This window comes from Rhinopithecus bieti, unplaced genomic scaffold (assembly GCF_001698545.2).
Source record: "Rhinopithecus bieti isolate Rb0 unplaced genomic scaffold, ASM169854v2 scaffold_1014, whole genome shotgun sequence".
NCBI classification, from domain to species: Eukaryota; Metazoa; Chordata; class Mammalia; order Primates; family Cercopithecidae; genus Rhinopithecus; species Rhinopithecus bieti.
Window position 1 is genome coordinate 1,039,386 of NW_016803499.1, and position 13,804 is coordinate 1,053,189.

Consider the following 13,804-nt stretch of genomic DNA (forward strand, 5'->3'; position numbering starts at 1 on the left):
TCCGCCCGTCTCGGCCTCCCAAAGTGCTGGGGATTACAGGCTTGAGCCACCGCGCCCGGCCTGTTTTAGTAATTTTTATAGGATATTCTATATATATATTTTTTTTTGAGTCGGAGTTTCACTCTTGTTGCCCAGGCTGGAGTGCAGTGGTGTGTGGGATCTTGGCTCACTGCAACCTCTGCCTCCCAGGTCAAGTGATTCTCCTGCTTCAGCCTCCCAAGTAGCTGTGATTACAGACGCCGACCACCACGCCTAGCTAATTTTTTTTGTATTTTTGGTAGAGACGGGGGTTTCACCGTGTTGGTCAGGCTGGTCTCGAACTTCTGATCTCAGGCAATCCACCCGCCTTGGCCTCCCCAAGTGCTGGGATTACAGGCGTGAGCCACTGCGCTCGGCCTATAGGATGTTCTTAGATTCTGGTATTCTCTATCAAACTAGGAGGAGAAGATCTTAATTATATCTTTACATGTATGTATTCATTTAATCTTAATAATGATCCCCATGAGGCTAATTTGTCTACGGTTATAGAGCCAGTAAGCAGTATGGTGAGAATTGGAGTTCAAGGGTTTTGGCTCCAAAGCCCCTGCTGTTAACCACTATACAATGAATGACCAATCTATTTGGTGTCCAGATGTGGACACTCAGGGCAGATTTCAGTCCTGTATATAGTATATTTATATAAAGTACTTTTCTCCTAAAAGGCAGCAGCAGAAGATTCCTAAATATCTCAGACAATAAAAATACCTGGCCCACAGTAGGCTGTAAGTTGAACAAATTGTTGATTACCAAGAGGCCCTCATTCCATCTCACCTTCTGTAACTTCCTAATTTTGTAATTAGACACACACACACCCCCCACTTCACCAGAAGTAATACTGAGGACAAAATTGAGGAAGAGGGTAATGCATGTAAGATGGCCATCTCACAGGAGTGATAAGCTGAGAAGCAAAGATTAATTAGTAATATTGGTGCTTGATTTTAAATTAGGCAGAAATTCTACGATTTTTTCCCCCAGGGTTGATATTTAAAGTATGAGTGGATTGAATAACTTCTTCTCTTTGGTCAAGATGGTTATTTTTGAGGAAAGTGCTAATTCCGGTTCCCAAGGTTTTATCAGAATATCTTGTTCAGGTCATCTTGAGCTGTTAGTAGATGTGTATGTCTTCTTTGCATGTAGAGAATCTTAGAACTTAGAGAGATTTTAAAGATAATCTCATTCAGTCCCTTTACTTCTGAGGAAAGTATCGTTCAAAAGAGCTGTGTTGTTTGTCCAAGGACAGGTATACCTTTTATATTTTTTCAGACAAATTTGTGGAGCAGACTGTAACCTTTGAGTCTGTACCAAATACTTCCTTGTGTCTCCTGCATAACTTCTTCAAATTTAGAGCTAGATTAAGATAAATAACTTAAGCACTGTCATTGTACACACTAGCTTGACACAGTTGATTCTGAAGTATTTTATTAATCTTGAAAGAACCCGTTTTCTATTTCATTGATTTTTCTCTTTTCTGTTTTGTTGTTTTCCTGTCTGATCTTTACTGTTTCCTTTCTTTTGCCTTGTGTTTAATATGCTCTTTTTTCCTAGATTAATATGGAAACCAAGGTCATTGATTTGAGCCCTTTTTTAGTTAGTTAGTCCTATAAATTTACCTCCAAATATTGCTTTAGTTTTATTCTATCGATTTTAGTATGTTGTGTTGTCGTCATTCAATTCAAATTATTTTCTTGGGCTGGGCACAGTGGCTCACGTCTGTACTACCAGCACTTCGGGAGGCTTGATGAAACCTTATCTCTCTTTTTGTTTTCTTTTTTTTTTTTGAGACGGAGTCTCATTTTGTTGCCCAAGTTGGAGTGCAATGTGGTGATCTTGGATGACTGCAACCTCCCTCCTCCTCCTGGGTTCAAGCAATTCTCCTGCCTCAGCCTCTTGAGTAGCTGGGATTATAGGCATGTGCCACCACGCCTGGCTAATTTTTGTATTGTTAGTAGAGATGAGGTTTTGCCATGTTGGCCAGGCTGGTCTTGAACTCCTGATCTCAAGCGATCCACCCATCTCGGCCTCCCAAAGTGCTGGGATTACGGTTGTGAGCCACCATGCCTGCAAGAACTCCGTCTCTACAAAAATACAAAAAATTAGATGGGCATGGTGGCTTGTGGCTGAAGTCCAACCTACTCAGGAGGCTGAGATGTGGGAGGATCCCATGAGCCCAGGAGTTCAAGGCTGCATTGAGCCATGATTGTGCCGTTGCACTCCAGCCTGGGTTACAGAGCAAGACCCTTTCCCAAAGAACAAACAGATCCTTTTATGTTGTTTTAAGACAGTTTTGCTCTTTGCCCAGGCTGGAGTGCAATGGCACAATCTTGGCTCACTGCAGCTTCCACCCTTCAGAATTCAAATTATTTTCTAATTTCACTTTTGATTTCATCTTTGACCCCATGGATTTAGTTTCCATTTATTTGGGGGTTTTCCAGATGATCTTTCTGTTGTTGATTTCAAATTTCCTTGTGGTCAGAGAACATACTTTGTATGACTTAAAATCCTTTAAAATGTATTCAGGCTTGTTTTATAGCCTAGAATGTGGTCTGTCTGAGTAGTGTTCCATGTGTGCTTACGAAAAATATGTCTGTACTCAGCAATGTATTGTGCTCTTTGTTGCTGGGTGGAGTATTCTGTTATGTCATAAGGCTCCATAAATGTCAATTAAGGCAAGTTGGTAGTGTTGTTCAAGTCCTCTATGTTCTTGCTTCTCTGTTTGTTCTCCCAATTATTAAGAGAGTTATAACTATAATTGTGATTTATTTCTCCTTGTAGTTCTATCAGTCTTTGCCTCATGTATTTTGCATCTCTGTAATTAGGTGCATAAAACATTCAGGATTGTGATATCCTGTTGACCAATTGGCTCATTTAACATTATGAAATGACTTTTTTATCCCCAGTGATATTGTTTGCTCTAAAATCTGCTTTGGCAGATATTAACATGGGCACTAATCTTTCTTTTGATTATTGTTAGCATGGTGTATCTTTCTCTGTCCTCTTAATGTGTATATGTCTTATATTTAAATTGTGATTCTCGTAAAGAGCATATATTTGGGTCTTTTTAAATCCAACCTGAAAATCTCTGCCTTTTAATGGGGGGTTTTGACCATTTACATTTAATGTGATTATTGATATGGTTAGGCTTAAGTCTATCATTTGCTATTTGTTTTATTTTCTGTCCTCTTCTTTGTTCCATTTTCCTCCTTTGACCTTCTTTTGAATTAATTGATCTTTATCATTTTTTTAAATTTTGATTTTTAAAATTGATTCTATTTTATCTCCTTTATTGGCTTATTACTAGTAACTATTTTTGTTATTTTATTGATTGCTTTAGGGCTTATAACATGCATCTTTGAGTTACCACAGTCCACCTTCAAGTTATGTACTGTTTCATATATAATACCTTATAAGAGTGTACTTCTGTCTCTTCCATCTCAGCCTGTATGCTATTGTTGTGCTTTTTTTTTTTTTTTTTGAGACAGAGTCTTGCTCTGTCGCCCAGGCTGGAGTGCAGTGGCCGGATCTCAGCTCACTGCAAGCTCCGCCTCTCGGGTTTACGCCATTCTCCTGCCTCAGCCTCCTGAGTAGCTGGGACTACAGGCGCCCGCCACCTCACCCGGCTAGTTTTTTGTATTTTTTAGTAGAGACGGGGTTTCACCGTATTAGCCAGGATGGTCTTGATCTCCTGACCTCGTGATCCGCCTGTCTCAGCCTCCCAAAGTGCTGGGATTACAGGCTTGAGCCACCGCGCCCGGCCTGTTGTGCATTTTATGTTGTAAACCTCACACTATATTGCTACTGTGTTTAAACAGTTGATTATATTAATAGCTTTTAAAGATTTAGTTTTTAAAAACCCAGAATATATACATTTATTCCTATAGTTACCATTTCTTGTTCTCTTCATTTCTTTTTATAAACCCATCCAGTGCATTTCCTTCTGCCTGAAGGGCCTCTTTTAACGTTTATTGTAGTGCAGGTCAGCTGGACTGAATCATTTCAGTTTTTGTATGTCTGTAAAAGTTTTAATTTTGCCTTTGGTTTTTAAAAGACAACTTTATCGAGACATAGTTTGCATATCATAAAATTCACTAATTTAAGATGTACAATGCAGTTATTTTTAGTAAATTTGCCAAGTTTTGCAGTAATCACAACCATCCATTTTTTGAACATTTCTATCACCACATGAAGATCCCTCATGCCCATTTACAGTTAATCCTTCTTCCCACTCCCAGCCCAAGGCAACCACTAATCCATGCTGTCTCCAAATGCCTTTTCTGAATATCTCATACAACTGGAATAATACATGCTTGCAACACATATACCAAAATTGGAACGGTACAGAGAAGATTAGCGTAAAAACCAAGAAAAATTTTAAAAGGGAAAAAAATAAATGGAATCATACAATAAGTGTTTTTTTGGTTCTTGGTTTTTTTTTTTTTGAGATGGAACTTCACTCTTGTTGCCCAGGGTGGAGTGCAGTAGTGTGATCTCGGCTCACTGCAACCTCCGCCTCCTGAGTTCAAGTGATTCTCCTGCCTCAGCCTCTCAAGTAGTGGGGACTACAGGTGTGCGCCGCTATGCCCAGCTAATTTTTTTTGTATTTTTAGTAGAGACAAGATTTCACCATGTTAGGCTAGTCTCGAACTTCTGACCTCAGGTGATCCACCCGTCTCAGCCTCCCAAAGTGCTGGGGTTATAGGTGTGAGCTACTGTGCCTGGCCAATAAGTGGTCTTTTTTGTCAGGCGTATTTAACATAGCATAATGTTTTTGAGGTTCATCTGTGTATTATGTAACAGTATTTCTCCCCTACTCTTCAACCTCACATCCTAATTTGTATTTTTCTGTTTTTAAAACATACCCAGTTTTATTTAGGAATATATTTCTAGTAAGCCTCACCACATCATTTGTACATTGAATTAGAATATAAATTAAAAGTATGCACTTTCTTATATTTCTTTATGTACCTGAATAATCCTGCTTACAAGACTTATAGTATAATTGGGTCCTGTTTGTTCTTGTATCCATTAGAGCCTAGTGTTAGTAGACTTTAAATTAGTATAACTTGAATTGAATTGAATCATAGTCTTGTAAACTCACTTGAATCATGTTTGAATGTTGGGACACACAAACATCTAGAATAATAATACTAATTATAGTTACAAAACATGTGTTTCACAATCTTTAGTGGTAGAGGCTACATGAAATGGTTTATTGGTGCTACATACAGTCTTTGTTTTGGGTTATGAAACAGTGATTCTTTGAAATTATGCCGACATGGTTTTAAAAAAACGTGTTTCCCTAAATCTCATTCTCAATGGTTGACATACTTATAGGAAAAGTTAAATGTGAATTAAAAACAAAAAACTTTTGGCCAGGCATGGTGATTCATGCCTATAATTTCAGTTCTTTGGGAAGCCCAAGTAGGAGGATCGCTTGAAGCCAGGAATTCAAGGGCAGTTTGGGCAACATAGCAATAGCCTTTACGAAAATAAAGTAAAAAATTAGCCAGGCATGGTGGTACCCACCTCTAGTCCCAGCTACTTGGGAGGCTGAAGCAGGAGGATTACTTGAGCCCAGGAGTTCGAGGCTGCGGTGAGCTATGATCACACCACTGCCCTCCAGCCTGAGTGACAGAGTGAGACCCTGTCTCCGAAACAAACACACAAACAAAAAAAACCTTTTTATTAATTTTATCTTTTCACATCTATTTTCGGATGTGAGAGTAGTAATTTTCTAGATAACTTGCCTTTGAAAGGTAGTGGCCAGAAGACCTATTTATTTGAATTCTGCAGTGACCTTAGCCTTCTCTTTTACTTTTATTTTTTTTTGAAGAAAAAGTTTTTTTTCTCGTGACTACTAGTGAGTTAATCTGTCCTGGTATTATTTTCTGTGTTACCAGATAGCAAACTGGTCTGAAAGAGCTCTGTAAATATATATTTTTAAAAACCCTCCTAAACTCAAATGAAAAAAAAGATCTGTTTTATTTCCCCACATAAACTAAACCTTCTTTGGGGCTTCCCTGCTTTCTTGAAAGACAAGAAATGTGGAAGAAAAAGATGATGGACAACCTAGAAACCAAGTCAGACTGTTGAGAAGAACCTTATGCCCTAGTCATGCAAATAAAAGCCTGGCTGCTTCTCTGCCCACTCCCACCTCCCAGCAGAGACGTAGCAGTATGCTGAACTCCAAACTCTAATCTGTTTACTTGACATCTCTGCTTGGAGATCTAATAGGCATTGTAGACAAAACTCTTGATTTTCTTTTTTTTTCTCACCTGAACCTGCTGCACCTAATAGCTCAGTAAATGACAGCTGTATCCTTCTACTTCTTGGATTGAAAAGTCGTTCCACATTTGGTTAATCAGCATGTCCTGTCATTAAATGTATAAAATCCAGCTGCTTCTCACCACTACTACTGCAACTGTTATACTCCTTTAAACACCATGATCTACCTCTGCTTAGTGTAAAAAGATTGAAAAACATGACTATAATAATTTGCACCGGCTGGGTGCAGTGGCTCACGCCTGTAATCCTAGTACTTTGGGAGGCCGAGGTGGGCAGATCACCTGAGGTCAGTGTCACGCACGTCCGTGTGAAGAGACCACCAAACAGGCTTTGTGTGAGCAACACGGCTGTTTATTTTACCTGGGTGCAGGTGGGCTGAGTCCAGAAAGAGTCAGTGAAGGGAGATAAGGGTGGGGCCGTTTTATAGGATTTGGGTAGGTAAAGGAAAATTACAGTCAAAGGGGGGTTGTTCTCTGGCGGGCAGGAGTGGGGTCACAAGGTGCTCAGTGGGGAGCTTTTGAGCCAGGAAAAGGAATTTCACAAGATAATATCATCGCTTAAGGCAAGGACTGGCTATTTTCGCTTCTTTTGTGGTGGAATGTCATCGGTTAAGGCGGGGCAGGGCATTTGCACTTCTTTTGTGAATCTTCAGTTACTTCAGGCCATCTGGGCGTATACGCGCAAGTCAAGGGGATGCGGTGGCTTGGCTTGGGCTCAGAGGCTTGACAGTCAGGAGTTCGAGACCAGCTTCACCAACATGGCAAAACCCCATCTCTACTAAAATACAAAATTAGCTGGGGGTGGTGGCACATACCTGTAATCCCAGGTACTCAGGAAGCTGAGGCAGGAGAATCGCTTGAACCCGGGAGGCAGAGGTTGTAGTGAGCTGGGATCGTGTCACTGCACTCCAGCCTAGGCGACAGAGTGAGACTCTGTCTCAAAACTAATAATAATAATAATAATAATAATTTGTACCATCTCCCATCAGGAAATAGTCTGTTTACCACCCATTGAATCTGGGCTGGCCTTGTACTTGCTTTGGCCAGTAGAATGTGGTAGATGTGTGAGTGTACCCTCTGTAAAAGAGTGTACCCTCTGTAAAGTAAGTACTTCCTCTTTTACTATCTCCTCACCCTGCGTTTTTCCCCCTCATAGCACCTAGTATTACTTGACATACAGTTATTTTTGTTTCTCTCCAGAGTCTTATATTCATTGCTGTCTTTCCAGAACCTAATTCTTCTGGAACCCAGGCCTCAAGACAGCATACATCTTCTGCCTTAGCTCTTTTGGGACATTCTGGTCATCGTGTAAGGGAGTCCAGACTAAGCTGCTGAGTGAGAGACCACATGGAGAAGAGGCCCAGCCAAGAGAAGCCAAAACCCCTAATGTGTGAACAAGACCATTTTAGATTCCCACCCCATTCGAGCTGCCTGATGACTGCTGTTAGTAGAAAAACATTCCAGCTGATCATAGCCCAAACTGCTGACCCACACAATTGTGAAATAATGAACAGTGGTTGTTTGAAGTAACTAAAGTTTTAGGGTGGTTTGTTAATGCCACATTATCACCTATATTGTTGTAGTATCCTTGTAAACCTCTCTTCCTCTACTCCAGCCCCACCTTTATTCCATGTGTTCTCCAGGAAGCAGTCAGAATGATCTTTTTCAAATTAATATCAGTTTGTTACTTCTATTTTCAGGACCTTGACTGGCTTCCTCTCTTGTTCAGCAAGATATCTAAAAGCCTTACCATGGCCTTTCAGGGATTATGTACTCATTACTTCATTGCTTCTCTGACATAATTTCCTTTCCACTCTTCCTCTAATTTTATCTCTGACTTAAGAAATCTATTTTCTATAGACAGAAGTTTGGGAGGGTGTGTTGTCTAAGGGAGGGAGCTCTCCACATCATCACCATGTGGGATTTTAAGATTAATACCTGACACTATTCCTGTAAGCATATAAGCAACACATTTAGATACTGCTTAGATATGTAGAACATATACTTGAACAGATGGGCATTACACTTAAATAACTGATATAATAAAAAATAAAGGTGACTAGTTTTATGGAGAATAGATTCCCTTAAATAGAGATGCATAGGTCTTTAAAATAAAAATTTTTAAAAAAGTTTGGTTTTAAAATATCTCTATTTTGGCTTTCCCAGTGCTTCATTTTACTGACTATTGTGAACTTTGAACCACTCATTGGAATCATAGGAAGAGTTAATTTTTATGGACGTACTAATTGAACAGTATATAAAAACAAACACAAACTTATTAAATGTGAAATCTTCTGGGAAGCTTTTAAAACTAATTGCATGAAGAGGATATCCTCAGCGTCTGAAGGAAATAATACCAAATACACCAAAATATTAACAGTGTATGTTGCTGGGTGTGGGATTATACTGATTTTTTCCTTATGCAATGCACAGGCTCTTAATAGACTTTCATATTTTCTCCTTAGAGCATATTCTTTCCTTATCCCCCAAAGAGCTAATGAATCTGCTAAAAAAACACAAGTCATGATTATTACTCCTCTGCTCAGCACCCTCCGATGGCTTTCCACTTTGCTTAAAATGAAATTCAAAGTTGAAAATACATAAGGCTCTAGATGCTCTGGCCTGCCACCGCTTCTGACCTAATTTCTTCCTTTGCTCATTCTGCTTCAGCCAACAGGCCACCTTTCTTTTCATCTGTCAGGCCACCAGAGGACCCTTGAGCTTCCTGTTCCTTCTGCCTGGAATGCTTTCCTCCCAGATTTCCACTTGGCTAGCTCTCACTTCATCTAGATCGCTGTTCAGAGTCACCTATCAGAGAGGCATTCCTGACTACCCTCTGTCAAAGAAGTACTTCCTCTTTTACTGTCTCCTCACCCTGAATTCCACCCCCCCCATAGTGCCTATTATTACTTGACATACAGTTATCTTTGTTTCTCTCCAGAGTTGTATATTCACTGCTGTCTTTACAGAACCTAAAACAGGGTCTGGTATAATATGTTCTCAATAGATATTTGCTGAGTGAGTGAATTGATTGTGTAGCTGCCAGTTCCCATGCTCGTAGAAAAGGGAGAATTGGAATGTTTTCATATAGTAGACAATTTGCAATTATTGATAATTAGTATTATTGGTAATCTTAAAGTTGCCTCTGGATTTCAGGCAGCCTGTTCATTAGGCAGGGGAGGAAACTGTCTTGAATTGTCAGGAGGAAATGTTAATTCTAATAGCTATTATTATTTACTGTATGCCCACTGTGTGTCTGACATGTAGTCTAAGGCACTTCACTTATGTTAGGTCTTTTTAAATTCTAACTCTATGGGAGAGAGATTACTAGCATTGTTTTATGGATTAAAAACAAAGACTCATAGGTTAAAGGTCTCTTTTGAGGCCATACAATTGATACATAAAACCAAAGCTCAAATCCACGTCTGTGTAACTCTATAAGTTTTGTCCTTTTCATTATATATTTGTCCATTAAAATATTTAATAATTTATAAGCTCTATTTGCAGGCCTTTCATTATATTTGTTATAACTAGTCAAATCTTGTGTTTGGGGCATGTAATGCAAATAAAACCTCTCCCATATATATAAAAATATATAAAACATATATGTAAAACGTGTGTGTGTGTGTGTGTATGTATGTGTTTTGAGACAGCGTCTCACTCTGTTGCCCAGGCTGGAGTGCATTTAGCATGACCACTGCTCACTGCAGCCTCAAACTCCCAGACTCAAGCAATCCTCCCACCTTAGCCTCCTGAGTAGCTGGGACTACAGGCGCATAACACCATGGCTGCCCAATTTTTGTATTTTTTATAGAGACGAGGTCTTGCTGTGTTCCCAGGGCTGGTCTTAAACTCCTAATCTCAAGCAATCCTCCTACCTCAGCCTCCCAGAGTGCTGGGATTGAAGACATGAGCCACTGTGCCCAGCCCTATATTTTTATGCAGGTGACGTTTGGCATAACAGTACCTATCAAGAGCAGTTTGGAGGAAAAAGATCATAAAGAGGCAGGGGATGGATATACCTACTAACTTTCACGTGAAGAAGGCTGATTTCCTGGCTCTTTGTATTTATAACTATTTCAGATCTATCCTTATTTCTTGGGTTTATGGCCCAATACAAATAATTTAATTTAGTAGAACAACAGAAATTTACTAGTTTTATCATATATAATGTATTTTTTGAAAGTACCCTTTATTACTATCATTTTATAAAAGGATATTCTAATATCAAAGTATGGGACATAATCTGAATGAAGACTTCGGTGCTTTGAAATTATTGCAGTTTAGGAAAAATTCTCACCCTTTTGCTTATGTTTCTTGTTTTACTGTGGCCTGGGGTCATAGACTTGGATTTGGGAATCATTTTCTTAGCACACCAGTTTATCTCTCCAACTAGTTTCTACCTTGATCTACATAATAAACAACCCTCCTTGACTTCCAGACAGTCTGTTTAGAGCCTGAAGCCTTAACCTGAAACCAGGGAGGTGAGGTAGTCCTGGTTCTAACAACAAAATTTTACTTATTATTTTTTTTGAGAAAGAGTCTCACTCTGTTGCCCAGGCTAGAGTGCAGTGGCGTAATCTCAGCTCCCTGAAACCCCTGCCTCCCAGGTTCAAGCAGTTCTGCCTCAGCCTCCCGAGTAGCTGGGACTACAGGCACATGCCACCACACCTGGCTAATTTTTGTGTTTTTAGTAGAGATGGGGTCTCACCAAGTTGGCCAGGCCGACTCCTGACCTCAAGTGGTTCTCCTGCCTTGGCCTCCCGGAGTGCAGAAATTACAGATGTGAGCCACTGCACACAGCCAAAATTATAGAACACAGACTAATCGTAAGATGATGTTATCTGTAACTATATGTGGAAGTTCTAGAAAAATGAGAGTTGGCAGATATTATTTTAAATCCTTCTGAACAATATTGAAGGACCCCAGGAAATAGTAATAATTATCCTTACTATTCGTGCATTTAATGCGCTAAGTAATTAAGTCGTCTGATATCTTTTGATCTTTACAATAACTCTACAAAGGAGATGCATATTTTTCTTCAATTTATAACTTGAGAAGTTGACTTAGTTCCTCAATTCAGACCTTTTCACATATTCTTCTAAAACCCATACAGATTAGTAAGAGCAAGTCAAATCAACTATATAACCTGGGCCTATGGCATAACTAGGACATAGAGAATTTTTTAAACCGCAGTTTATATGTGAGTGGGGAAATAGTCATCTAAGAATAGCTAGATGAACTCTGGTGACGATATCAGAACTAAGAGTCAGGGACTCTGCAGAGGATACCAGGCTCTTTGTTCATCCTCAGAAGATGAGAACCCTATCCCGAGTGGGAAATACTGAAAACAGGTTTGAAATCTGGTAGATCAGAGCATGGCAACTGAGAATGCAAAAGAAAAGGCACTTGGAAAAGTGTTTATGACTTGAAATGACAGCCTTAAAAAAAAAAACACCACTTCTAGGGGAGAAGGTAGCACCTTGGAAGTTGAAAGTGTGCCATGAAGTATTAATGTTTAATAGTAAAGAGAAAGAAGGAAATAGCTGGAAGGACACAGCGGAAACAGGAGTATCAAAGCAGTAGAGGAAAATAAATGCACTATCCATCTAGCAAATAAACTGTACTTCACTGAAGCAGCAGCAGAAGGCACTAGTAGAAATAAATTAAGCCAGCCCTTTTGCCCCAGAGGGTTTCTTGCTGTGGATGGTCCATGAAAATCAGCGTAACTCAGCATGAACGATAATTAAAAAACAGCATCCATGTAGATTTCTCTGATTCAAAAAATGAGAATCAGTGCTTTTCAGTAGGTGAAAATACATTAAAAGGCAACAAAGAAGAGAACTAATTCAGCATCCAGACATAAATTAAATATAAATAAATATCTGCTGAATAAAAGAAACTCCAAAAGTTTTTTTTTTTTTTGAGATGGAGTCTTGCTCTGTTGCCTAGGCTGGAGTCCAGTGGTATGATCTCGGCTCACTGTAACCTTGGCCTCCCAGGTTCAAGCAATTCTTGTGCCTCAGCTTCCCGAGTAACTGGGATTACAAGCGCATACCACCACACCCAGCTAATTTTGGTATTTTTAGTAGAGACAGGGTTTCACCATGTTGGCCGGGCTGGTCTTGAACTCCTGACCCTAAGTGACCACCCGCCTTGGCCTCCCAAAGTGCTGGGATTACAGGCGACGTCAAAAGTTTTTAAAACTCAATGAAAACAGTCAAAGAGCAGGAAGATTTGAAATAAGAGCTGTTCAAACTCAGGAAAGAAATGGAGAACAAGACAATATCAGAAATGAAGATTAAACTACAAGATGCCCAAAGGTGAACAGATATGACTGAAGATACAGTGAAGGTATAAAGGATAGAAATGGAGGCCAGGCACGGTGGCTCACGCCTGTAATCCCAGCACTTTGGGAGGCCGAGGCGGGCGGATCACAAGGTCAGGAGATCGAGACCACGGTGAAACCTCGTCTCTACTAAAAATACAAAAAAAAAATTAGCCGGGCGTGGTGGTGGGCGCCTGTAGTCCCAGCTACTCAGGAGGCTGAGGCAGGAGAATGGCGGGAACCCGGGAGGCGGAGCTTGCAGTGAGCCAAGATGGTGCCACTGCACTCCAGCCTGGGCGACAGAGCGAGACTCCGCCTCAAAAAAAAAAAAAAAAAAAAAAAAAGGCTAGAAATGGAAAAAGCTAAGAACCTATACTCAAGATAAAGGGAAAGGTAAAAGGATTGGAGGGAAAAATGATGGATATACAAGATAGGCTAAGATTCATTATTATAATCCACCATATTAATACATCTTGTAAGAAAAATCATTATTTCCGTATATACCAAAAAGGTATTTGAAAAGTCCAACATATGCATTCTTGATTGATAAACAATAAAATAGGGGTACGTAGCATAAACAACATAAACAAAATTCATGTACACACAAAATGCCTGATAAAATTCCACTCTAAAACCAGGAATAATGATGCCCATTATGTCTATTACTTGATAACATTGTATTGACGGAATTAATTACCACTTTGATTCAAGAGAAAATACTCAGGAGCGTGAGACTTTGGAAAAGGGAAAACTATTTCTGTGCGCAGTTTATCTGATGGTGTATGTTGAAAAGGCAAGAGAATAACAACAGAAAACCTAGACAAAAAGAACTGAGTAAAATGGCAGAATAAGGGCCGGGCGCGGTGGCTCGCGCCTGTAATCTCAGTACTTTGGGAGGCCAAGGTGGGCAGATCATGAGGTCAGGAGTTCAAGACCAGCCTGGCCAACATGGTAAAATCCCATCTCTACTGCAAATACATAAATTAGCCGAGCATGGTGGCACATGCCTGTAGTCCCAGCTACTTGGGAGGCTGAGAGGCAGGAGAATTGCTTGAACCCAGGAGGCGGAGGTTGCAGTGAGGGAAGACCGCGCCACTGCACTCCAGCCTGGGCAACAGTGGGAGACTCCGTCTCAAAAAAAAAAAAAAAAAAAAAA